Raw genomic sequence first — 27,866 nt, forward strand, 5'->3', positions numbered from 1 at the left:
ATAGAAAATGACATAATCGACGGGAAAAGCATTGGTACACTAAGAAAAATGAACCGGTTCAAACAAAAAAGAACAAATTGGGCTTCATTGCATCCGGAAATCATTTTCTATCGAGATATGCGGAGCTAAAGTTTGAGCAAAAGCTGCAGATGTTCAACCAGGTGGAGGTTTACCGATTGAGGAGGCATATAGAGTCGACGTGGGACATTATACAATAATCAATCTGTAGTCGCAAGTGAAGGGTACTTGGTGTTCTTGTCCTACTGGAAGACATAACGTTACTCTAAGCCTAAGGTGTCGTTTTGTAGCAAATTAAAATACAGCAACTTATGGTATACCTTTTTTTTTATGTTCTAATCAGCCCCATCCCATCATGCTTGGCGGTTACATGTATGTCGCAAGTTTTAAGTTCTGTATTTGCTAACCTACAAAGCTCAAGCAGATTGTGTTTACTTTTAGCACACCACAGAACTACGAATTTTTTAACACACTCCTTCACGAAGGCAGGCTGTTTTTCGGTTATTTTCGGGTATGAACGGTTTTCTTCCTAACATAATACTCTCCATATGTAAAAGTGAACCTGTTAGCCCGCGCATGTTGCAACATCTTCTTTCGATGTCATGGTGCTTTTGAACGGACTTCTATGTGAATTGCAAATAACGTCACGTTGTTTTCGAACTGGGTTGTCTCATTTTACGTCCAACTTCGTTTGTTCTTTTATACCTTTCATGATTTGGTGGACTGCGTTCGCTTCTTTGTTGTTATGGGAATTCGGAAAAATTCCACAAAGTGACGACAGGCAGTTTAACGTTACCAGTTCAGCCTTTCGTTCATTTTATCATTCAGCAAAATGTGACATTAACAAGTACTGAAAAGTACCTATTTTATTAAAAAAGTGCTGAAAAATTAGGAAAAGTACTGAGGTACTAATGAATTTCAAAAGGTACTAAATTTGGCAGCTTTGGTACTAAAAAGACAACATTGGTCTCCTTCAATCTCGAAAGGATCTAACCAGGTCTAACCAGGTGAATTCTAAATGGGTAAGGAAATGCTATGAGACCTAAGCTTGATAAATCAGGTTTAGACACTTTGGGTTCTAGGCCACATAATGTTAGAAGGGAATTATGTAACGAACGAGCTAGCCAGAGCCTTGTTGTCGAATCGAAAATGAATTCAATGCCACCACAACTCTACAAAACGAAAAAGACCGGCTTAGAGAACTGTACTGTACGAGCCTACCAGGAATGGAACATTGCAGGAGGGGTGCGAGCGCACCCGCTCGAAAGATAGTTTAAAGCGCACGAAGAAAAGCCTCCCGATCATAATAGGAATACTCACTTGCCTCTGCATACTAAACTATCACCTGGGGAAGCTAGGATATCTACGGACACTGTCAGTAGATTCTAGGAGGAGAGTGACGAGACCTCCACACATGTTCCTACACTTGAGGACACTGTCCCAGAAAAGTACATTGAGAGGAGAGGAGGAGAATACTTAATATCAGTTGTAAGGTTGAAGCACTTGGGAGTAGAGAATATAACAAAGTTTCTGTCGGTTATAGGCTTAGGCGGCATACTATAGTGAATAATTATACTATAACCAATGAAGGGGTATAATAGCCTTCTAAGACGCAGTGCGACTTCCGTTTATGAATAATTAGCATTGGCTACAGAATTAGCCTATAGCTATAGCATTAATCTTATCACTTTTGAAATGACTATAGCCATAAGGGTGATAATATCAAACTTATTCTTAGTCAGTAGCTCCGTGATGGGTTTGTGGACGAGAAAGTGTTCAGTAACCATTTATGCGGTTTCATCAAGATTATCTCTTTTTTGGACAGCCTTTCGCAATCTATTCGCTCTGTACCATACTATTAGTATATGCGTGAACTGTAGGAGGAGTTACAACCGACAGTTCGACACAAATATATATATATCATGTGCATACTAATGCATGCGAATACATACTATTTTAGTAATTAAAAATTGCATCTCTCACTTTACCCTAATCTTTGAAATTTCGAGTTTTATCAGTTTCACCAGGAACACCGCAAGTTGGTTGTGATGTAAAAAATTTAAAGTCATTTGATTTTTTTTTATCTTATCTAGAATCACCTTTCATTTTAAAATGTCGATTTTGTGTCCTTTCCATGGTCGTGTCCAGTCCCAAAGACTCTTTCTACTGCAGCAATCAGCAGCTACGAATCAAAGATACGCTTTATACAGAAAATTTATCACTACCGCATTCAAACCTTTAAGGTACAAACGTCATTCAAATGTCTAAATAACATTGCACACACTCCAAACAATAATCTGGATATTATTCTAAACAAAAGGCCAATGGCCTCGTCCATCATTGCAGATGGTATTCAAACAAACAACTTGAAGTGCAGCGTACTGTTATCATTTCAACATTCTCTAAAAGTGACCTCCCGATGAGTCCTCTTTCCGCCTTTCTTATGGGCGCATATGCCTGACAGATATTTTCCATATCTACACGGAACATGCAGGTGTTACAGATTTTCAGTTTACTCAAGAAAAGGTAACTTACCGACTGTAGAAAAAACTGTCCAAGTACTGAATAACTCTCGGCACGATGATATGCATGTGCCACAATATCCGTGTAAATCCTTAAAGAATGAGACACGTAGTTTTTTCCTTCAAAGTTTAAGATGCTGTGCCGATGAACCCGAAGGAAATTCGAGCTCCGTAAGCCAACCATGACTGACATGTAACTGACGCGGTACAAACAATAGCTTCTCTCTACCAGTAAAGCAAACGAGGACTCATGTTTTGTTAGTCCTGAAAAGTCATTGATTAAAAATGCAAATCATAATTGAGAAAACCGGGACAATGTACTCTAGCCGCCATTGGGCTAAATTGATGCAGGATTCGAGGAAGTAACTCTGGCTTACATTTCAGATTATTCGGTAGATCCGGAAAAAGCGATCACCAAATTGAGCTCCGTATCCAACTTGTACCACCAAAGCAAACTCCCAAACAATTCCTTGAATCCCATTTTCTCTCAATCTTCAATACGTCCAGCAAATTCACGAAGACGTGAGACAGATAAATTGATGTAATTTGTAACTGTATCTTGATATAAATGAACTTCAATAGAAGATCGATTTTTTCTCCAAAAATAAACTGAGCCTGTGAAAAATTCTATACACGAGTATGAAATGGAGTGAAAAAGGATGTTTATCTTTTCGCACATCTTTTCACCCCATTTTCAATTTTAGATTTTTGCCGTGTTTATGAAGATTCATAGGAAGGATGAAATGTATTACAAGGGCAGAAAAATCTTGACATTGAAATTTTCTTATGATAAATTGAAATGCAATCAATTTGAGCGTAAATTTAGGGCAGTTGATGGTTGATTAAAGTAAAGTTTGCTGTTCAGATAGACGTTGTGGTGCTTAGAGATTAGGATAAATCTGGAAATTCCATCTCATGTATCTGTTTTTTATAAGAAGAAAATAAATTTAGGGTAGCTATCAGATTTCATTCACATGAAAAATCTTTTTTTATTATAATTTTACCGCAAAAACCGCAATATAAAAGTGGTTAGCAATGGGTTTTAACGGCAATTTCCAAATCACTCATCATTATTTCCAGTCATTGGTTCGTATTGTAAAATGCATTTTTAATTCTGTCAAAAATATCACTAAGTATTTCTGGATCTGGCTCAAAAGCAGTATTGCATGCATTGTGTCCAAATTGGCACAAATTTTGCTATAGAAAGACGGAATTCAATAAGAAAACAAAGGACTCTTTATGACTCCTTTCACTAATTGCAGATGACTACTACACAATTTACAACGAAGGCATTTTCATGCATGTTGTTTGATGTAGAGAAATGTTGATAAAATTGTTTATTGCTCTTTTAATGTTTGAGCAGATGTTTTTCCTTTCAGTCCTTTGAAAGGTGAAGTGCAGAAACCACCACCTTCGGGAAATATCATTATATGCATGGCGTGTACTGTAAACGCATTCAAACTATTTAACCCTTTTTGACGAATGCTAGCTCGGGACATTATGCCCGTATATTGTACCCTAACCGCATCCAATAATACAGTGTTGGACCTTCATCGACTGGTGTTTTTTGAAAACAAATAGGACGCCTTAATTGTACTGGCACCTCAAACAGAACTCAAAGAATTGCATGTTGTGCACATGACTGGCACTTAAATTACTTGCAATGAAAATCTAAATGCGTTTGAACATAATTGGTCAGCAGCTCGTGATGGTCACCATTTTCAGTGTTTCGAGATTTCAAGGTTTGTTATAATTAATTGAATAAAAAGAGGATGCTCTATGAAATTATTCAAATTGACAAATTGTGATATTTTGAGGGAAATAATTCGGAAAGCGATTTTGAATTTTTAACAATTTACACTGAGATTTCGTGGAAGCGTTTAAAGTGTGGTGGTTTTTTGTTCGTATAGCTCAGCCACACGAACGTCAGAGCTAGAGCAGGCGCGTTTGGGTGTCGCCCGGCCCCACCAGGCCACCATCTAGGTTTGGGATGGGTTTGCTTTTACCCTTTTACCATCATATGTTTCTCCTCCTTTCTGCTTTCCTCGTGGATAAATTTCTGGACAACCTGTTTGCCTTGCCGATCAATCTAATTGGATCCGAGTTCACTGTCCGTCTGTCCTATCAAATGTTTAGGATTGTTAAGCTGCATTAGCTCAGCAACACCATACCATCTGTAAATCTGGAAACTGGCTGGAGCTTTCCGAAGTATACTCCATTTTGCGGTGCGGCAGGGACGAAGATGTATCATGTAATTCTTCTAGTGGTTGGATCTCAATTGCCGCAAAAGATGCACTCCACGTCGAACACGTCTTGTCGTATTGCTCTTGATGTCTCTCCGCCAAACTCCCTCCCGTTGATTGTATCTTTTATACACGTCCCAGTGTTTCCTACTTGGACCACAGTCTCGATCTCTTTCTTCCCAACCTCCCCGAGCGCCACTCTCTTGGTTCACCACAGAGACCCTTAATAACATCTGCCTAAAACATTCATTGCGGAAGAAGTTTCGGGATTATAAGAAGGACCCCAACCTTGCTCATTTCAAAGCTATACGCTCCATTGTGAACTCCATGATTGACGCATAAAAGGTACTTTCTGAGCGGGGAAGCCACCATTGTCCGCGGTAACATCAAACTGTTTTAGTCCCACACCCAATCGCTCCCTTCTTCCATCAATTTTTGTTGGCTCCACCGCCTACTCACCGCAAAAATCCTGCAACTTTCTCTCTTTTTACTTTTCTTCCATATTTATCCCCTCCCCTACTGCGCGCCCTACACCTCTTCTAGATACGTCCATTTCCATCCCTCTATGTATAATCTTCGATGAAAGTCTCTAAGAATGCTACTTTCCTAATCTCTGGAAAAGGACCCTTATTATCCCTCCTCCTCAAGAGCAGCTGTGAACTATCGTCTCGTCTGTGTTCTCTCCTCATGCTCCGAAATCCTCGAGCGATAGTGAACGATTGGCTGCTAACGCACTTCGGTTACCTTATTATCAAAGAGCAGAATCGTTTTGTGAAACAGCGATTTATTGCTTCAAAGTTTCTGGTCTTCCTTTTTTGCTAAATGCTTTAATTCACAACAGAAGGTACACACCATTTATACTGATTTCTCCAAAGCCTTTATACCGTTGACGCTTCAAACTCTCGCCACTAAACTCCCTCTCTTAGTCAGTCCTTGTCTTTCCTTCTTCCTCCTTATTCCGTCTTTGGAGAGTTTCTGTTTCTGTCCATACTCATTTCCAAGGTTCTATACTTGGACCCCCTAGCGGAGTGGTTAGAGCACAAGGCTATCGTACGGAAGGTCGCGGTTCAAATCTCACTGGTGGCGGTGGAATTTATGTCGTGATTTGACGTCGGATACCAGTCGACTCAGCTGTGAATGAGTACCTGAGTCAAATCAGGGTAATAATCTTGGGCGAGCGCAATGCTGACTACATTGCCTCCTACAGTGTACTGTAGTGTACCGCTACGGTCTTGAATGAAGTGCTCTAACACACTTGAAGGCCCTGACCCAATATGGATTGTTGTGCCAACGATTATTATTATTATATACTCTGAGTTCCTTATAGCTCAGTTTGGCATCCATCATCACCTCCGATAGCATCCCTTGAGGCGACAGTATTCCTACCGACTTCCCCTTCGTGTTTGTTTCTAGCACCGCTTCCGTTTTCTTATTCGTCAAGGTCAGCCTGGCTTTATCTAACCAGGACTTTACCATTCTCTTTATTTCCGTCGTATAGACCTCACATCCTGGGGATGCTTTTCTGTAACAACTACAGCAAGATCATTCGCAAAGCCGATAATCGTCATCTCCTCTGAAGTATATGTTATACATTACATTCCACAACAGGAGACCCAGTACCCAGTGTCGGAATTGAATGTGTTTTTGACATTCAATGCCAACACGGCACAGCAGCCACCAGAAACCAGCTCGACCTTTTCCACGAACATAACCATGCTTATTACATCCACCTTTGTGTGGGTACTCCGCCAAACCAATGCTGCTTTTGACGATGGGTAGCAGTATGCTGTAGATGAATCTCTCGATCACCTTCCCCATTGTATCCAACAGGCAGATCGGGCGATATGATGCCGGATGTCCAGATGACTTATTGGGTTTGGGAAGCAGCACCAACTTTTTTTTTCCCACTAAACATTGAGTATTCCTTTTATGGGAACGTCTCGAAAGTGTTAACGAAAAGGTCGGACTTACCAGCTTCAAAGCTCTGTTAAGGGTGCCATCGAACCCTGAGGCCTTGTTGTGACCGATCCGACCACATATGGTATGCTACGAAGGAGCTGCGTATCATGCATTCGTTGAGCTGGATAATCGTTTGTCTTCCGTTGTTTTCGTGGTGAGGAAGCAGAGTGGGCTCAATCTATTTCAAAAAGTTTTCACTACTACCCTGCCAGGCTCATTCCAAGTGTTTATATCGGCATGGTCGCACAACTATTTGAAGCAACGGCCTCTTTTAAGAAAAAGTAGAATTGTTTCAACTTCTGAATCAGATAAATCAAGGATCTTTTAATAGTAAGATACGGATTCCTGATTTTTCTAGGATTAATTGTCGATGTGGACTGTAATGGCTGGTAGAGAGGGAGTATAAATTTCCCAAACAACCGTTTCCTTAATTCCTAAGAAAGGAATCCCCACTCATCGTGAAAATATACCCGGGGTATGATCTCCTGTCATACCAGTGACTGGTCGTAAAACAGTGTCGTAAATTGATCTAAAGCACCCGTCACATGCGCTCCGACGAACTCTCTGTATGTCGACTTTTCTTCATCTTACGCGGTCCGAACGTTTGCCTTCAACAGCTGTGTTCCTATCTGAAGGGGTGTACTAACTGGGTAACAAGACAACAGTCTATCTATGGCTTAAGATGTATCCTCGTTGACTCATTGTAATTATTGACGTATTACTAGATAATTCGGTTCTCAAACAATATCATATGTCATCTTAGTCATGAAATGAACTTCTCAGGAACTTGTAGAATTCGTGCATTTTTCTACGATTTCTTAAGAACATATTGAGATAATCAGCGTAGACGAAGATTAGAAGCAAATCGTGGCCTTCGCCACTCACGTAGATACTCGTATCTCTGTTCTGCCCCAAAAGTGTGGAAATCTTCGTTCAGATGTTAGTGCCTAGAATGTCTAGCTTATTTAATCCATATAAGAACTTATTTAAATGACACACTCTGTTCCCTGAAGATAGCTCTAACAATATCTCGGCTTTGCCGATAATATTTGTTAGATCCTTAGTTTTTCGGTTTATTCTGTCATCTACATATGAATATCTTTCTCATCATTGGAGATGTCGAATTGCCCTATATGCTACCATCCGCTACACGGACGTAAGTCCACCATCCCAAGCCATTGAGAAAGTCCTATTGTGATCAACCTGGCCTTCCGTTTAATTATAAAACCATCAACGCCATATTTATTCTTCAGGGCTATTGAACTTGCTTGAGTTGACCGATCCTCCGAACACTCCACCAAAAAATGTTAAATCCAAGAAAGGATCATCATGCTATCTTTCATCAACACGTGCTCCTCGATTCTCCAGTCAACTTTGGGTTCATCGCCTGTCTCAATCACCTGCTTCGAATTAGAGTCTTTATATTCACCCTTTGTCTAACTTTTGAGACTCTTTCAAGAATTGTACATCGTAGGGAATTTTACTCGGCTTTCCTCAGGGGTCCAAACTTTGAAAGCTTTTTAATCCTTAGCGAAGCATAGGAGTACAATTTTTCGTAGATATGGTTCAAACTTGCCTGCGTTTTTCGTTCAATTTAAGCGGGAGACAAGTGAACCAAACTCCTCAAAGTCACTAATGTTCGGCGCCTCTTTCGTCCACACCTTGTAGAGAGATTTCCCATTCAAACGAAATAGTAAGACAGCAATTGCTGGTGAACTTCACAGTTAACATTGTTTCTTTCAAAAAGTTTGTCTTTTTGCTGAATTGCGCCTCGATCATGGTTTTAAACTCTTGAATTCGCTGTTGAAATCTGACTTCACTCCATTGATACGGAATATGCCGACGCTCCGCGAAGATTGTGGCGGAAGTCGTCGTCCTCACTATTTGTTTGAGGCCTTTTGATTGGTACACAAATTTCCAATTTTTGCCAAAGTACTCTTGGTGGTGCGCATTCTTTCTCCTATTTTAGTTAGGCTGGAGAAATTCCTAGAAGAATGACCGACAATTTCGCTATCTACGAAGTCCCATTCTGTTATGGTATCCACGCTTGCATTATTCTCGCCTATTCCAGGTTTCATTTTAACACCGCTTATATAGCTCATTAATTTCTTATAAGTAATTCTTTCATAGGAATTTTCTTCTTCTCCTACGGCCTTTGTCTGGTTCAGAAGCGGGGTGGCTCGTTTTGATCGCTTGCACCATTCTGCTCTGTTAAAGTTCGACTCATTGCCTGCCTGTCTGTATACCACCCACACTTTTCTCAGGAACGGTTGTAAATATTGTTTCGAAATTCGGTGGGAAACTTCGAACTGTGGACCCCCACCTATATGGTAACTAACATCATTCTATGTTAAGTTTTTGGGAGGAGGTCATGTAAGGTGTCAAATGAAAGGTCTCGTAATAATTTAGATCCAAATATAGGGGATTTTGCTGGAAAGTTTAGTGGAGACGGCACTATTATTAACAATGACATAAAAGATCAAAGTTGACTACGGGATAAAGTGTCGGTATCACATTGCAGTGAATAGTGTGATATTGCAATGGAATCAACATGCAACCAAACGCAAAACTCCATAAAGGCTTTCATACTAGGAGCAAAGAGCTTCCCGTCCCTGGCTTATTATTCGTCCTGTTAGTTGCTTTTATTCATTAGATCATAATGAGATTTTGAAAATGTATTTTGTTGCCAAGGCCGGCAGCCTCCTCTTGCTGTTTTTCCGCTCTAGGCAGTGGGTTTGGTTACTAAATTTGATTAGCATGAAATTTAGTTTCCAAAATGCATGGATCCATCGAAGACAATTCTCATACTTTTAGGAATAGCCTCTCGAAAAAAAATTCTATGCTCCCTTTGACTACATCCACAACCCAATAATACAATACTTACTATGATGTACTCGTTTCAATAAATACCGTATATCTTATTAAAGTCTTTAGAGATATACCGCGAACTATCTGGATTTAAGCACCTACACTTTTTACACTACCAAGTCGAAAATAGGCTGGATTATAAAAATTAGAAGAAGTGGAAACAAATCCTCTGTTGTCCACTTGATTCTCGATTGCAAGAATTTCATGAAGGAATTGGTTCCATCAAAACTTTGACTGTCGCTAACGATCATTTTTTACAGGAAGACAATGCAATATCAATATTTGATTACTTAATTGAATATCCCTTGTCTACTGAAAGTATAAACTTTTTCCACGCAGGTCCCAATTATGAGTATTATTTCCCTTTCAAATTCCGTATGCACATATGGACATATGTACCAAAACTAGCCAATAATTGAAGTATACAGAAATGATCATTAGATACAAAATGTCCTGGAACAATTTAAAAGGAACAGTCAATTAAGCATATCACGAAGATCACATAGTGGAAGCTATAATAAAGATACCCTAACACAAAACGCATCCATTCCATTAAGCCCCGCAATGTCCTTCCAAGCATAACTAATAATTAGATATATTCACATTGAGTCCATTTCTCTTGATTCCTGTTCCTAGTTGATAGTGACTCGATTGCGCTCAAAGATCCACAAGGGCAATATCTGTCCACCATCCCAAACTGAATAAAGTGAAAGCAATTATCCTAATATCTAGTTTCAAGCGTATGAAAGGGATGATACCCTTCAGAATGAGATGCGGCTGGTAAAAGTGTACAATAAAACGCATATGCGTATTGTTTGACACTCGTCTTTCTATTGTGCATGGACGGTATGTGTTATTAATAACGAAGGTATTAGAGCGGAGATTAGATACAAGATAAGGCTTCAGTGGGCGATTGTAATTAAATTGCGATTTGGTCAGATAAGATGCCACTGTGGTGTAGAATAGCTTCTTTATCACAGCGTTTTATCAGAGGAGAGCCAGCGTACAATTGTGGTGGTTCATTAATGGATTAATCGAGTGGAAAAGATTTTAATGGTTATTACTATTCCCTCTGGAAGATAAGACACAGCTTTTAATTGAATTAAAAATATAACTGTAATATGGGCAATTATATGCATTTCATTTCAATTGTGTGTCTTCCTGAAATATATATTTTTTTGTACCATGTTTTATGATGTTTGTTGTGTAGATTGTATTTTTCACTGCTATTTTCTCCGTGAATTTATTGCGTTATATACGCAGTTCAACAGAGTTCACCAGTCTCCATTTTACTTAATTGTACTTTTCAGCCGTACAGCTGAAAGTTAACTTGGGAATAGTAATGAAAATGAAAGCAGTGAAAACATAACAACTGCCTCAGTGCCAGGTGGATAATAAACAGGCTTATAATGGCGTGGTGCAAAAAAGCAGGGAAATCGCATGACCTACAGGTATTATCTGCAATGCACCTAATCTATAGCCTTCATTACTCAAGAATTCCCATCCATAGTAAAAGTGAATGTAAGTACAGAAAGAAGAAGATGCCTGGGTTTTACTTTGTAGAAAAAAAGCGATAATTAAAGTGGCACGTGCTCAGGTGATTGGAGAATAAGAGTGTTACCTCTATCTTCAAAATAGATGCATCATTTTCTAGAACATTAATAACACTGAACTACACATTAATAGCACTGAATTACACGCTGTACAGAATAACCCCAAAAATCTTTTATTCCCCCTCAACTGTTCTTTGATTGTTATCAATAAATTTTTTTTAACATATTTTAAATAATTAATTGTTTCCTTTCGAGGATACGCATCTGTAAACTGGAACATTTCAATGGATATTAATATCATAATTAAATTCCATAAATTATTTGGAATAAAGCAATTATGAATGCATACTTGTTGTTGGTGGTTCGGTTTTATCATTCTTCTAGGAAGTTTAAGTTAATATCGTTCAAAAGCCCTGTGGGTTGGGGCTTAAGAGTAGACTGAAAGTTTTCCCTGCCTGTAAGAGGCGACGGAAAAGAGATACGTCTCGGTGGATGTACGTGAGTACTAGTCTCGTGAACTGAATCTTACATTCTTCCTAAGGCACGGATTGATTTTGTGACCACAATCAGAGCTCCGCTGAGACAAGCATAACGGTATCAGTTCATACTGAGTGCATGGCAAAACCTAGCTAAATCTCTACCGAACTATGGCACCCGTGTTGAAACGCAACACCACGTTTGAGGCCCGAAGGCTGCTTGCTTTAACACAACCACAACTTCCAAGAAGCTCCCACTAGGGGGCCAATTGCAATAATCAAGCTGAACCCATATAAAACAGGAATTTCCCTGAAACATGTGAATTCAGGGGCTTTCCCATGGTACCAGTATGCCTATGATAAGGTTTCGATACCTACTGCCCCTTCAAACTAGTCTCCGTGCAGAGTCACGTCTGATCGCCCTAATTAGGCCTTTGGAGCATTCGCCTACTGCATTACGACCAGCAAACCAAAGTGATACAGCGTCTCCCGGTGACAATACTACGGAGGTTCTCCTCGGCCACTTACTTTTAGTTTAGCCGACAGGGTTTTTGCTCCGCCACCTCTAAGCATCACCAAAAAGGGATCGAAATTTGTGAGCTTGCAACTCGCAAATTTCGAAACTTTACTGGTACTGAAACGTCAGCGACGTCAGTCCCTACCTCACGCCGAAAATTTTGGCTATTGAAAACGGGCACTGATTAGTTTCTGGAATGTGCGCACGCTCCTCGACATCAGTAGGGAGGGTCCCCAAAATGCTTTCTTCAACACGAGCGAGAATTGCAACGATATAAGCTGGACATTCAGTGCCTAAGCGTGGTAAGACGATGGGACTCAGGGGAGTACTCCTGCCCCTATTGCGGCAATGTGCTTTTGTACTTTGGAAAGCTGAGTGGGAGATACATGATTCCAATCTAGGTTTCTTGCGTTGAGATCTGCTCTAAATATTCTCGCCATCTATCCGTCGTGGCTAGTCGGTCAGTAAGCAGAGAACCGTTCTTGTCATTAACACAGCAGAAGCGTTCGATATCCTGTGCGCATTTGTGTCAGTTTTTGACAAGTCTATACAGATCTCTCGCGATCCCGAGTCTCCAATTCATCGTAATGGTCTTGTTAATGGACCACTCGCTTACTAGGCCTAGTGACCCCAAGGGTTACATGGGCTGCTTTGTGAATCGTGTCTTTACATTGGTTCTACGATTTTACGACATTCATAGGGGTTGGTAATTGCGTGAGTAAAATCAGTTCTTTTATTTTTTTCCTGCAATCACCACCATTTAATGCGCGGCGGGCTTGTGTTTACGTTGGTTCATCGGTTGCTTAATTCGCAAGACAGCAATCAACGGCAGAAGTTGAGGTCCAATGGTCTCTAGGGAACGGCTTTGCAGGAATGAAGACATAGTCGATTTGCGTTTTACTGTTCCCACCATAAAATGTAGGAAGATGAGACAGTCGTTTGATGAGCCATATACAAGGTCACTGATGTCCACGAAATCGACTAAACTCTCCCCACCTTCATTCATCATCATCATGAACGGCGCCACAACCGATATCGGGTCTGGGCCTGCCTTAATAAGGAACTCCAGACATCCTAGTTTTGCGCCGAGGTCACCAATTCGATATCCTTAAAAGCTGCCCGGCGTCCTAACCTAGGCCATCGTTCCATCTCAGGCAGGGTCTGCCTCGTCTTCTTTTTCTACCATAAATATTGCCCTTATAGACTTTCTGGGCTGGATCATCCTCATCCATACGAATTAAGTGACCCGCCCACCGTAATCTATTGAGCCGGATTTTATCCACAACCTGACAGTCATGTTATCACTCATAGATTTCCAAACCTTTTTCCCCCATGGCATCTGTTACCGTCTATCTTTTCACCCATATGATCGTTAAGGTCGCCTTCAATAACGATATAGTCATCAGCAGGCACGTTAGAGGTATTTACATTGGATCGATCTGTTTGTGGTGTGTATGCGGTAAAGAACTGGATGGTACAATTGGCTGATATAATGGTGAGGTTCGTCGAATCATTTGACTTCTTTAATATCATTACGGAACGCTCTGACCATGTTGACTATATGGGCTACCAAAATAGAGAATTTTATAGCCATTTTTACTGCTGTCGCGCTCTATATCGCAGCAGCGAGTTTCTTGTAAAGCGCAGATATCAATACGCATTTTCCAAAGGACTCTTATGAGTTCCTCCATCTTTCTAGTGAAAGTGCCAATATGCAGACACTTATTTGTTTTGCTGGGACTAATTTACCCGCGTCCTGATACTGTCCATGCGTCAAAAACCCTTATTCACTTCTCGACGAGGCAGGGTCCATCCATGTATGTGATACAGTAATATAGAATGCCCCAAATTTTTCCGTAGCTTTGAGACATGGTCATTTTTGTTTTTAACGACATTTAATGTGTTTTCTTGGTCTTGGTTTGTCCGAGGTTAGCATAGCATAGTGGAGTAACTCCAACTATACTTTATTTATCTCTTTCATTGATTTGAGGAACTTATTTTTATTTTACTGAGGATAGTACAAAGTACGTTACCCCAAACCTTCGTCCTTTATCTGGGCTTGGGACCAGCATGCTATATAAATAACATGGCGGAGTTAGATGCACTGAAGAAACCTGGCTGAGAATATCCATGATCATTGGGCCGCTGTCAAAAATCCTCTTCTCTCGGGTTTTAGCAAGGTGTGGGCCACGTCCCCAAGGGTGCGGCGGAAGATCTGACTGACTGCGAAATCGTGAAAGCGGATTGACTGTATCACATGCGATGAGGTTCCGTTTCTTGTGGGTGAAATGGCCAGTCACCATAACATGCGGAACGAACTGTTCTTTCAAGCAGAAGAGAAATCATATCGGTAATCAATGCACTTAAAACGAGGCACAGCCGTTGGGATCAAAGGCCTCCCCGTAAAGTTATTTATCACTGGATCTGCAATTTCTGTTACTTATACTCTTACGGGAATCCGATACCTTTGGCAGAGAGTGGAAGTAGGGCGCCGGTTCTGAGAGTGACAATTGCAGGGGCGTTGTGTCCTCACTGCTATCTTAAAGATAATATTCCTGGAACGACTCAAAAAACATCTCGAAAGCTTGATCGACAGATGGCAGGCTGGTTTCCGCTCCGCTTTCACATCAACAACGCTACGGATCATTTTGGAATAGTGTCCGGAGTTTAGATCTTCGCTTCATCTGCTCTTTATCGATTTCGAGAAAGCTTTGACAGCGTGAACAAGAAGTTTATCTAGCATATCCTACGCAGGCGGGGGATTTCAAGTAAATTAATAGCTATGATGGTGCAAAATGTCACGTGCTGCATCACCATAAAATCTCGGAGAAATTCAAGGCTCAAAGCGGAGTCAGCCAGGATTGCATATCAATATTATATCTTCTTTTTATCGGCGACTTTTTTCATGCTGCCTTGACTGGAGGACGTGGATCAAGATATCTTTCCTCACCTCGACTATGCTGATGAAATCTGTTTGCTCTCTCCCAGTTGGCCAACGAGTAGATCGCCCCAAGAGCACTTGGCGCAGAAAAGTACAGAAGAAGTACGGGCATCTCGGAAAGTTATAGAGCATTTCAGTAAACCGCAAGCAATGGCATTTAACCATATTCTTGGCTCCATTTATTCAGGAGCACATCCTACGTACAAAGACATACGACCAGCTGAAGTGATGAAATCGATTAGTTTCTCTCCTTTAAAGATCGCATTTGCTACACCCCTAACAAATATGTTTAGCTTTCGTAACACAACCTATTAAGTGTTCAAGGCCACTTGATTCGGCATTAACTACGAGATCATAGGGCAGAAGCAATTATGACTTTTCTTCTCTTCTTATTAGTCTAGTTTTATAAAACGACCGCAACTAGGTGCTGGGAACAGCATTGCCCCAGCATAGCTGCCTTCAGAAATGTTGACGTAGAACGCATACTCTCGTCAATCTCATTGTAGAAGACCTTATCTCCTCCTTATCTAACTGATCCCATACCACCGATTTTGTTGAACCGAAGCCACCACTGTTATACCAGAAGGATATAAAAGGCAGTGCTGCAACGTTACAAGCCTAGCTGCCAGTAGAGAGGAAGAGGATTTGGCATACACTTCCACTTTTCCAGGTAGAGGCGGAAGAAAACGTTCTGACAAGATTTAGCTTGAAGTCCACTCGTTTGCGATTGAAGTTTCTTTCTGCCCAACCCTCTTCTCTCGTTTTCTGTAACAATTAGGCAACCGTGCCAATAACAGACCGGCCGGCCGTAGTCGGGTTTAGAATTCCTCTCATTAGGGGAGATACGTACTCTCCTTTTTAGATAACCGGGTTTGCACTAAAATGAAAAACTCGATGCCTGACATAAAATGAAAGAAGCATTTACCTAATTTATGACACCGAAATTTTTGAGGAGCCAGTTAGGGAGTGAAATTCGATCATATTCCCCTGATACCAAACAATAACCTTTTTCAAGCCGGAGCGATTGAAAAGTTGATGGTGTTCAGTGCATAATTTTGAAGTTGCCTATTTTTGTCATAATAACCTAACGTCCTTCACAATCTTTCAACAAATTAGCAACGATACATTTGTGACATATTGGTTATGGTATCCCCTATCAGCACTTTCCCTTGGGTTCACGATAGTCAGATAAAGTAACAGCAGCTAAAATGATGTGATATTGTATACATTAAATACCGTCATACTTCAGTAACAACTAGCTGCAAAATATTAACGTTTTATTGCACATTTCCTTGGCGTTACGCTATTTACCCTAATTACTGCCTCAACAATTTAAATATTAAATAAATTTACATAGAAATTGCTGCATGAAACGTGCCGTAATTCATTTTACAGATGCAGTCAAGCTGCATCTCAACAAAGTCCCTCGGCAAGGATTAATCCGAAGCCAGTCATTAACTATCAAATTTATTGCGCAATGTCACCGGAGAGTCAGTAAAGCTAGAATTCGAGTGGGTAGGGTTGAGTGAATTTTAACGTGAGTTGATGGTTGCTCTGAGTCTAGTTTAAAAATCTTCTTGGTAATTGTTATGTCACGTCTCTGACATCAACTCTATGTTTTTTACTCTTTATGATGCCACCCTCCACTCTGGCAATTTGTTGGGAACTGTGCTCGTTAGAAAATACTTTCTCTTTTGGTGGATGAAACTTTTGCCAGCGTAACTTTGGAGAAGGAGCAACGTATCCAACTCTATTCCTCATCTTGTACCTGTTCATGTCTGTTTTACGTGATGTCGGATAATATTTAAGGGTGACTTTGTGGTGGTAATTTCCGGCATAACGATTTGAACGGAATAATTGGGGCTTTGTCTCTCCTCGAAATGGTACTTTTGCAATTGGGAACCTGTCTTTCGTCCTGCACATTATTGCAACTTCTGAAACGGATAACTCCTTTTTCTATGGGAAACATTTTCCAGTTGCTCCATTTCCACTTCCCTCTTCTGGTATCATTTCTCAAAATTCACACCTTCAAACAGATAAGTAGGAAAATATTGCCTGATACCCCCTCGTTTAAACAAAAAGTTACATTACAGGGCTTCTTTGCATTCTGATGTGTTCCGAAGGTGTCTCAAGGGCTTGTGGTTGTGTATTTCCTAGCAGAGGATGTACAACACCTACATAAAAGCATGATAAAACATCCACTTTGCGGAAAATTTGAAACACACGCCTATCTTCTATTGTATAGCGTACAACATTGATATTCAGGACTTCTTTCCAACGAGTTTCGCATTCTATAATGTGGCTCCTTGAAGAGTCCAGTGGGATTGGAACAAAGACGGCGTGTTGGGAATTAAGTCATTTTGCTCGGAACACTTTTCAGGTGTTAATGGATGATGATGTCTATCATTAGAATGAGTGCTGGGGATGCGAGACGGCATTTTCAATAAGTTCGTATGGCTGGCTTAATTGAAATGAATGAACTAAGTTTGAATACTACGTTATACCGGAGAAAATAGTTATCTTAAAGTTTTGCGGACTCTGAATTCATTCTTCATAAATGAGCTCGATTTACCAAAAAAGTTCTGTACAAACATTTCTCCCGTATAACATTTTTTAAAAATAAGGGTTATAATATTTACGCTTTCCAATAAATATTAAGAGTACCATAGATGCCAATCTTCTTCCCGCTAACCGACGTATATAATACAGGTATAGTGGTACCCATCAGTCGCAACTACTGAAGCGGATTCACTTCAGAGACGGAAGGATGTGAAACTATTCTGTCATCAATTGTTTCAACAGGATTTAATAAGAACACCAATTGCGTTCTAAATTAGCTAAAAAAGTCTCAGATTCAAAATGTTCTCAACAAATTTGGTAATCACTATAACTGCTTCCAAGAAAAATGCGTGTGACAGACAGGCAGTAAACCGATTTTAATAAGGGTTTGTTTTACACATGAGATAAATTCCCTATTGACGCTGCAGGAAGCTTTCTCGATGCCGGTGAAAGTAATCGGAAGGATGTGAGCCTGGTTGGTACAGGAAGATCAGAGCGAAACCAGCCTGGTCCCTGTCGTTCCGAGAGTTTCGATGATGCGCTTAATTGCTAATAGTAATATTTTTTGCTTATTTTCTGAACCTCTTCTCTTTCTCTCCCGTTTTTTCTTAAGCACCCCTCCCCCTCCGGGCGTAATTAACAATTTTCCGTACTCAACAGCCCTTATTCGCCATCTAAATCATCTTCTTTTACTGACCGGGAAAGGTCTCAAATTCCCAGATTTAAGGAGTAGAGGTAGCAAATCTGTGAAAATTATAGGGACTGGAACTGGCTAGGAACATTTCTGCTGGGAGACTGTCAATGCTTAAGCGCCTTGATGGGAAAGATCATTGCGCTTTTGCTTAGAGGAGCAGTCCGAATCAACATGTTATAGTGGCTTGCCGTATTATCCGAGAGAGGTGCAAGTTCATCAGATGTTATATGAAAAACAGACCGTTAACATCTATGATCGATAACCAGAGTAGCGTCAGAGAAAAAAGTGTTTAAGTTGTCGACCCAGTTCTCATTACTACTACTTTATAGCGAGCTCTGTGCTCCAACAGTCTGGCACCAGTCGCACGACCGTGATAGCTAGAGAGATCCACAAACTTTCTCCGGTGTCGTCCGTGGTCCCCAAGGCGATATTTCATCCGTCGATTTTTGTGATAAAATTCAAGAACATTCGGCAAAGCTTCTTTACTCTCTAGAAAATTAACTCTGTGTATATTGGATACTCGTTTTTAACGCTTCTCTGAATCAATGGACAAGCAAGGTGGACGCTTCCAATTTGGCGATGGTTTCATGATCATCCATAAGGAATACTATATATAGAAGATATACAGACAGACTTTTTTAAATATATAGGATTGCCGTAACTGTTGGAATATGGCCATCAGTTGCACCATCTCTTCATCGACTTCAAGGCGGCCTATGACAGCATAGACACGTAAAGTTATATTCGACCATTAGAGAATTCGATATCCAACTAAATTGATAAGACTGACCTCGAACCATGTGCAAGGCCAGATAAAATAAACAGGGTCACTCTCGAGACCATTCCATTCAGCATCAACAACGGTTTAAGACATGGGAATGTCTGTTGTGGCCCTTTTTAACTTGGCCTTGGAGAGCGTGACCTGTGATGCTGAAGTAAATGTGAAAGGGGCCATACTTTCCAAGTTCACCAGACTACTAGCTTATGCTAACAATCTCGACATCATGAGAACAACTCGAGATGTACAGTCTACCTTTATCCAAGTCGAGCCGGCAACGATTAGCGCGAGATCTTCGGCTGCATATTAATGAAGGCAAGATACTATATGGTGATAATGTCAGCCTCAAAAATAGAAGAAACAACAACAAATAGCACTGGACAACTGAGAACGATAAAGGTAGGGAATACAACTTAAAAACCGTTGATAATTGCTCCTATCTAGGGTCGACAATCATAATTACAACCCACAACAGTTACGACCATTAAATCCGCGTACAGTTGTTGGCAGCCAAAAGAGCTTATTTCAACACACAAAAAACAATTTTCCACTCGAACCATCTCACCCTAAGGTCAAAGGTCTTACTGGACAAGATAATGGTCTTGCAAGTCCCAGTGTATTCCTCCGAGACTTGGATTCTTAACAATAAAAACTGTGCAGAATGTTTGCCCCACTGGAAAAGAATGGACGATTCCTTATGGTTGTGGATAAAATGAGAAAACGCCACTCCATGGGAAATCACACAATCAGGAGATCGAGTCCTTCCAATCTGGTGCAGGTTACACTGAAAACCTCTATGTCGGCTTAGAAGTTAGATAAGGAAATAATCAATCTTATCATAATTTCGATTCAAGCATGGATCTACACAGTGTGGCCAAAAGTTTCGTCAGTACTTCAGCGAACCAAAAAAGTAGAAGAATGAAATGAAACACAATGAAAGTCACATATCTGGAAAGTAGAGATCAATCAAATAGCATCAAGAGGAAACTTTTGACTACATTTTTCTTTGCTTTACCTGAGTCTGTCGACTCGATTTGTGCCCACAAAGAATAATCCAGTAGATGGGTCTGGACTGCCGTTAGTTCAGTCTGCAGCGATGAAACGTGACAGATCCCATTGAAGCAAGGGCAGAGTTGTTCTAGCCTTATGCGCTAGATTGTATTGCAGGACCGTCCACTTCTTCGATTTGATCTTTTTGTATTCAACGGTTTAGCCATTTCCTCCAAAATTTTTTGATACATCAATTCGAATGTTTTTAGTCCTTTCTCATAAAAATGAACGTCGTCAAAACAGTACCGCCAACCGACTTCGAGGCAGACCATTACGCTGGAAGGATGGGGCCCGCGCTGGACGCACGCCAATTTTTTCGTGGCCTGCACGGATCATCGAGCACATACGCGATCGCGAAGCTAATTTGCTCTTGCCTAACACAGCCGAGAGCAAAGCGCTGCGGTTTATTATTGCACAATGAAGGTCCTGAGGGTTTAAGGTGAGTATCTGCCTGACGAGCGCAATGCTGACCACATTGCCTCCTACAGTGTACTGTAGTGTAATGAATGAAGTGCTTAAAGACACTTCAAGGCCCAGATCGAATGTGGATTGTTTCACCAACGATTATTATTATCTGCCTGGTAGGCATAGTCCCGTAGTCCTCTTCGAACACGGATTATTGTGTAAACCACAATCAGAGCCCCGTCGTGTCTGCCACTGCGGTATTGGTTTATACTAAGTACAGGCATAATATTCATACCAGTGGCTATGATCCCTATCTAGCACTCATGTCGAAATTAAGTGCTACGGTGTCCGACTTGGAGATCACTGCTTCACACTGTGGGTACAACCACCACCACCATGGAACCCTCTCAAGGGGGTCAACCGCAAATAACCGGGCCGAGATCACATCCTTTATTAATTCTTCTGGAGCATATGCTCTCAGAGTGCCAGTGGGGATGGCACTCTCCAACGGATTGACTGGGAATCATTGCATCAGGAAAAAGTTGATGTTCTTACTTATAGAACACATCTTTCAGTACGATTACAATACTTCTAGTCTGAGTGAAATTATGCAGTGTTTCCAACGATTAATTAATTGAAATAGTAAAAACTTGTTGTTTCTTTTTCTTTGGTGTGGATTTATTCTTGCAAATACCGATATTTCGGGAACCACTTGTTCTCTTCATCAGTGCTAACAAGACAAACAGCTTTCGAAAATATGGTGCGTTTCCTTATCGCAGCTTGAAGGTTCTGTCTCTTTGGCTCTAGTACAACAAAATCTGAATTCAAATTTTTGTCGGTACTGTTTTACCAACATTGAATTAATTTATTAATTATATTTTTATTTTATTGTATTTATAAACATTTTAATTTAATTACTATATTATTTATATGCTTCTACTCCTTCTTCTTCCGCTTTTGATCCGTTCAGAAGCGGGATCGGCTCCTCGTGATCGGTTGCACCATTTTGCTCTGTCAAACTTCTGATCTGGATGCAGTCGTGGGGCTTCCAAATCCAGCGTATCAAGCGACCGTTGGTTGTTTCCAATAGACTTCAATGTTCAGCCCACTCTTAGCAAGCGTGAATTACATGAACATGCCATCGACCGAATTTTTCCACGGTCCGTACAATTAATTCCATGTCGATCGCAGATATTCTCATTTCGGATGTAGCCACGGCCCGTTACGCCACAAGTCCAAGACAACGTCTTCGTTTTCATTACCGCAAGTTGCCATTCATTATCTTTTATAGTCGGCCAACATTCAGAACCGTAAAGGGCGTCAGGGTGAACGATACTATGCTAATTTTTGGATTCGAAACATTCGTTGAAACGTCAATCACAAAGAACACCAGTTGTGGAACGCCACTTCATTCAGGTTGCGCTAATGCGTAAAACAATTTCATAATTCAGTTTTTCATTGGCTAATAGCATTGACCCGAGACAAATAAATCGATTAGTTCTGGCAGGTTACTGCAACTGACAGTGAAAGTGCTTTTCTCATGGGGATCGGTCGTCAAAAACCCAGTTTTATTCAAATTCAATCTGAAACCGTGTTTCTTGAGTTGATCATTCTATTTTTGTTCAAGTTGCTCGAGATGATAATAAACAACCTACTGATGATAATATTCCACCTGATAATGATGATAATATATTATATAACATATATAAACCATATTATACTAATTACAGTAATGGATTTTATTTATGTGGAAATCTCTGTATCATGCCAAAAGAGGTAAATACGACTGAATGTCAAAATATTTTGAATTCCCGAGTCATTGCTCGCTCCAACACAGCACTCTACCGCCAGCTGAAAGAAGGGTTCATTCATTAGCTTGGCTGCCGCCTTTCAAAACGGACGCGGCGCCCTTCTTCCTGGGCGCGTTTTCTGCCGGGAGGAAAGGCTCAGGCCAGGCCAGGGAAACCCTCTTGTGTCCGTCCCAATTAGAACGTGCGTTGAAGGGTTGTCGGACGCGCTTTTCACGTGGTTGGCGAGTGGTGACCAAATGCGTCCTTGAGCAAACGCGCGACCTAACGTCGAGTACAAAGTCGGGGACTCGCAGGTTCTCTAAGTATACCAGCTCCGCAACTTGCAACGAATTCCCCGCGACTGGCCAAGTAAGACCAATTGTAGGACTTGCAACCCAGAAGGTTCGACTTCTACCATTATAGCATTCTACGTCATCTTTCAAGTACCCCATTGGACTGCCGATGGTACGCGATTGTACGCTGGGGCTTGCACCAGAAGAGTTTGTCTAACTCCGTGAAAAAAATAGACTTGAATTGCATTCTCTGGTCAGGTCGTTAACGACGTGAAATACTTCCTTGCGAAAATCAGCCGGAATATATGGCCTTGGTCCTTTGTCTAAATAGTGTAGTGCAGGACGATGAGCCGAAGATAGGAAACTCCTTAAATGTTTAAGAACTGCGTCGTACTTCTTCATCTTTGCGATTGCGGAATCGACTGGCGAGGATTTTGACTTCTGCAACTCGTAAGAAAGCGTCGGCTACTATGTTATTTTCTCCGGACCGGTGATGAATGTTGGAAGTGTACTGGCTGATAAAGCCGCCGAAGCTGGCAAGAGGACAGTTTCGAGCTGTTTCAAGCAAAAGTAAGTGACTTATGGTCCGTGAACACTCATTAGTCAGATTGATTAGATTGATTGCTGGCGGGCCGCCTTGGGAAAGACGATAGAAGCTTAACATGCCCAAGAACCTAATGAGATCTTCAGTAATTTTCGGAAGCGGCAATTGCTGTGGGCGCTTCCGGACTTTATTTTTTTTTTTTTGTTCTCTTACAAGCAGCTCCTAAAGCCTTTCCGGCATCTAGGTAACCGTAAACTGTACTATTTTCATCACCCCGACGTGCCGAAACAAGACCTGAAAGCCTCAGCTGTCACTAAACGTAAGATGATCACGCTTTATGAATATCGGACCCGATACCAGTGGCGGCCAGAAACCGCAGCGGTATATTCCACGATTTCCCATCGACCAAGAGATGGTAGGAAGGGTAGAAGGCGTCTAGAACGGCAGGCGAGAGCGCCAAGTAGAAAATTGGTTAAGGAGTCTGCGAGTAGTCAGGAAAGTGCTCCTGGCATGTAAAGGGCAGCAGAAGATGGACGAATTTGAGCACCAACAAGAATTTGTATTTCCCATAATTGTCTAGTACCGCGCTAAATACTCGGACCCAGAGGAAGACGCGACCGGAACGTCATTCAAATAAACGGAACAAACGTGGAGGTTTCGTAGCGCAGAATGAATCAGTATCTGTAAAGTTTGCGCCACATTGTACAATCCAAAAGTTATCTTAGTGAACTTGAATAGTCCGAAAGGTCTGCCTATTGCCTTTTTCTGAATGCCTTCGGGAGCAACAAGGATTTAGTGATATGTCTTGACTAAGTCCAAGTTGAAGAAAATGCAGCAGTCTGAGATAGAATTCGCAAAGTCGTGGATGGGTGGAATGAGGCATCGGTCTTAAATCGTCTGTACATTTAGACGTCTATTATCGGCACAAGGTCTTTATTCGCTATTGAGTTTAGGGACCATGTGAAGTGGCAAAGACCAACACATGTTTGAAGATCTGTAAATGCCCTACTTAATAAGTTCTTCGAACTCTTTCCACGTAACTGTGAGTTTCTGCGGTGGTAAAAGACTCATCTTAGAAAAAATAGGGTAGCTCGGCGTGCTGATGTAGTGCTGAACATCATGCGTAACGGGCTTAGAGAGAGTACGATAGGTAGTTATGTTGCGGTATTTTGGAAGAAGTGTGGTTGACAATGTCTTCAAAAACGATGAAAAGAGTGTTGGGCATGCAGATTGAGATTCTTCCTAATGACCTAAAGGAGCATGTGAGTTCAACCAGGGATATGTTGTGCAGATCCACTAACAATCCACAGTGGCACAAGAAGTCTACGCGCAACATGGAATTGCTAACATCCGCTAAATTAAGGCGTCAAGAAAACGTTTGTCGAAGCTCTAGGCTTATGTGTACGTACCTGTACGTGCACGTGCGGATCGACAAGGAATTCGTTGCTGCGAATTTTAAAGTTTGAAGTGTTAGTTGATGATTCTGGGGTGCGGGGAGCACCGAGTCTTCGGCGCGTATATCGATTAGGTAGTGTCGCCGCCTCCAAATCATGGATTGTTAGACGAGGTAGTGCTCCATTTTTGGTAACCGTCACCAGAGCCTCCGGCACGCCTAATTTGTTTGGCAGAAAAATTCAGGGGTTGGTTCCGTTGCATTTTCGCACACCTTCGTTGATGCTAGTACTATCCAGTACTTATCAAGGGCCTCGACGATCTATTATCCGTTTGCCCTTTTCGGGAGGCGGATATACACCGTGATCTAATCATACTTCACGAACGCAAAACACCGGCTGTGTCCGCCAATTTAGAAACGGTGGCTGTTAGCGCTACGCTGATGTGTCACGAGACATCTCCCCACCTGCCTTGAGCTGGCGGAACCATGCGGGACCCTTCTCTAAATCGTACTGGCACGACAGTTGTTGAGAGCCCTGAGCATTTATGGCCGTCTGATCCTTCCCCGATCGTTCAAAATTGAATGCGTTCGTTATGCAATGCCTCCGTTTCATTATTTTTCGTATTCGTCACCGAATTTACAGCTAGTTTATTGGACCAGGGACTATATACCACATACGTATGTACTCTTACATATCTGGCCCTGTAGACACTCTATGTAATGTCGGGTATATTTTAACCGCCAACGCGCAATCATTACCTTAATAGGTTGAGGAATATATTGATACTAAGTAACTTTCACCAGCTGTTCAGCTATGATAACATCTACTCCCAGCATACGCTTCATTCACTCCCAAAGACGCTCTTCCTGAATTTGACGTTTACCATTCTAAATTCACTTATTTTTGCCTAATATAAACTAATTAGAATATAATTTCGTATCCCTAGAATTCAGTAATTAGTATTTAACCTTTATTTTTTATTTTACAGGTAAGAGAAAATCGTTCCGAAATTAAAGAAAGGTAAAATCAAGGTACTTATCTACGGGAAATGGGCCATTCATAAAAGGATACCAACTTAAAATATCTACAATGCAAAGCTCATAATTTTGTAAAACTTTCAAACAATTTCTACACTATCTGGTGCACAACATTGACCCTTTACTTACTGAAAAATTATTATTTTAGCGAAATTGGTGTGAAAATTTGAGCTCATATATTCCAATATATCGGTCTCACCTAATCACAATTATCAGTCGTCTTTTCCGACGTGCTGAACGTCATAAATTTATTATTAGCGTGCAATAAACTTTCTTAACGTTCTCCAATTGGGCGTGTTATACACGTTTAGTTCTCCTTTTAATATTCCCTCAAAATGATAGGCGACCGTTTATCGAAAACAAGACCACATCGTGTTTCTAATCAATTACTTTGCAAAGATATGCGGAAACCAATTCAGAAGAAAGTTTGGCAAGCATATCAATAGGAAAGTAGGGAAGAAAGGAAGGCGGGATAAAAAGGAGTTCTAGCTAGTCAACACTTTGCACGCACTTAAAGGTACACATCTACCCAGGCTCTGTCTTTAATAATGATATACCCAATACTTTATGTGTGCCCTGTTGCAATATGGGCGTTACTTTGCAATAAAAATTTATTGACATTTATAATGCACAAAGGACCCGACCCATAAATGTGCTATAGGGCAGAAGGGTATTCAGGTGAATGGGGATTTTCAAGATAGTACAAGAAGATGATGTGAACATTGGATGAAAAGGGAACCGTGGGCAACTTTAAAGATTTTGAAAAAAAAAATATTTTTATTTTTAATTTTTGACACATTATTTGTTTTGGCTAGCGGAAAGTATATTTTAAAATTAAATCAAAGACTACTTTTTACTAAGCTCAGTTTACTACTTTAGATAATATGTTTAAAATGAAAGTTATTCGGAAAGAAAGCAACAGATATTTCTCCGCTCGCTACGAACTCCTCTACTTCAAACCCCATTCGAACAAAGTTTTCGCTACTTCCCCCATTATCCTTATCGCTATCAACATTATCGTAAAAATAATCGACCCAATATTCAGGAAAATAATCTAAAATTCCATCACATTGCGTTTGCTACTTTTTACTTCACCTCAAAATCCCATATCTTTTGCAATTAAACGTACAGGTCCTGCTTGTCACGTCTTTAATCCTCTTCTTAAGACTTTCCACCTTTAATGGAATTTACGTTTTACCCCATGTTTACAATTTTTACGTTTTCGGTCTGTTGCAGAGTTCTCGTCGTTCACCATTTGTTAGGCTAAAATCTATACATAAAGGGTTAATCCTCCATCCAAACCGTTCACCAAAAAAAGTTATTCATCTGGCAGAACAGTAGGAATTTGTATGTATGTCCTGGGGATTTGTTCCTTTCCTTTTTTCGGGAGTACGAAGAATGTAAAAATATATTGTGTGGCGAATTTGTAGATTCGAAATACCAACGCTAAAGAATGCAAAATTCATCGGTTGTATTTTCATGGAAGAATGTGAAAAGTTTTAAGCCGATTGGGATTACTAAGATTAGGAAGGATTCGAGATTGTCAACGGAAGTTTTATTTCGGGGATTCAAGGGTTACGTTTTTGTCGTAATTAGTTTCGTCTTGTTAATGAAAACTGTTCATTAAAAAGAGCAAATATCTGAAATGAAAATGGAGTTCAGAGTTCAGATACATGTTCAAAGATTATTATAAATTTTTTGGAAGGGATGTAATAAAGTATTTGTGGAATTTTCAGCGGGATTAGAACACACTTTAAGGAAACTGAAATAATTTGTGGCTTTTGGGGATGAACAACATAGAACATAGAACCTGAAGAAATCCAGTCTTCTGGCGACCTTAAGATCAGGTGTAAGTCAGTTTGACAAAGTAATAAATGTTCATGGTTAATTTTTGCTCCTAAACCCTTCTATTGAAAAAACCGAGTAATTTGAAGGATCGATTATTATTCAACCCTCTAAGTAGAATGAATATTGATGTAAAGCTCTTTTAAGGTGCCTGAAAATGCTTTTCAGATGAGGTATGATAGAAGTCAGTGGAATAAATAGTAACGGAGCTATGATCAAAATAATTACATGAATTTTTCATATAAAAACCAATAAAAACGAGACCTGGTTTTCTCATATAAATTGAAAGTAAGTCGAATCCTTTGAGAATCCACCGTATTTAACACCTTGCAATAAGTTGTGAAAATTTGGAGGATATAATAGATCAATTTCCACCAAAA

The 27,866-nt window shown here is 40.6% G+C and overlaps 1 protein-coding gene and 1 long non-coding RNA gene across 2 annotated transcripts in view; both read left to right on the top strand.

Moving 5' to 3' along the window:
* LOC119650924 (centaurin-gamma-1A) overlaps positions 1–27,866 on the top strand; it is a 537,400-nt gene that overhangs the window by 359,272 nt on the left and 150,262 nt on the right. The window lies entirely within an intron of this gene.
* Positions 10,909–11,323, top strand: LOC119650925. The gene is made up of 2 exons (XR_005249395.1): positions 10,909–11,061; positions 11,121–11,323. It is a non-coding gene; the product is annotated as an uncharacterized LOC119650925 (long non-coding RNA).

This window comes from Hermetia illucens, chromosome 3 (genome assembly GCF_905115235.1).
Source record: "Hermetia illucens chromosome 3, iHerIll2.2.curated.20191125, whole genome shotgun sequence".
Classification (NCBI taxonomy): domain Eukaryota; kingdom Metazoa; phylum Arthropoda; class Insecta; order Diptera; family Stratiomyidae; genus Hermetia; species Hermetia illucens.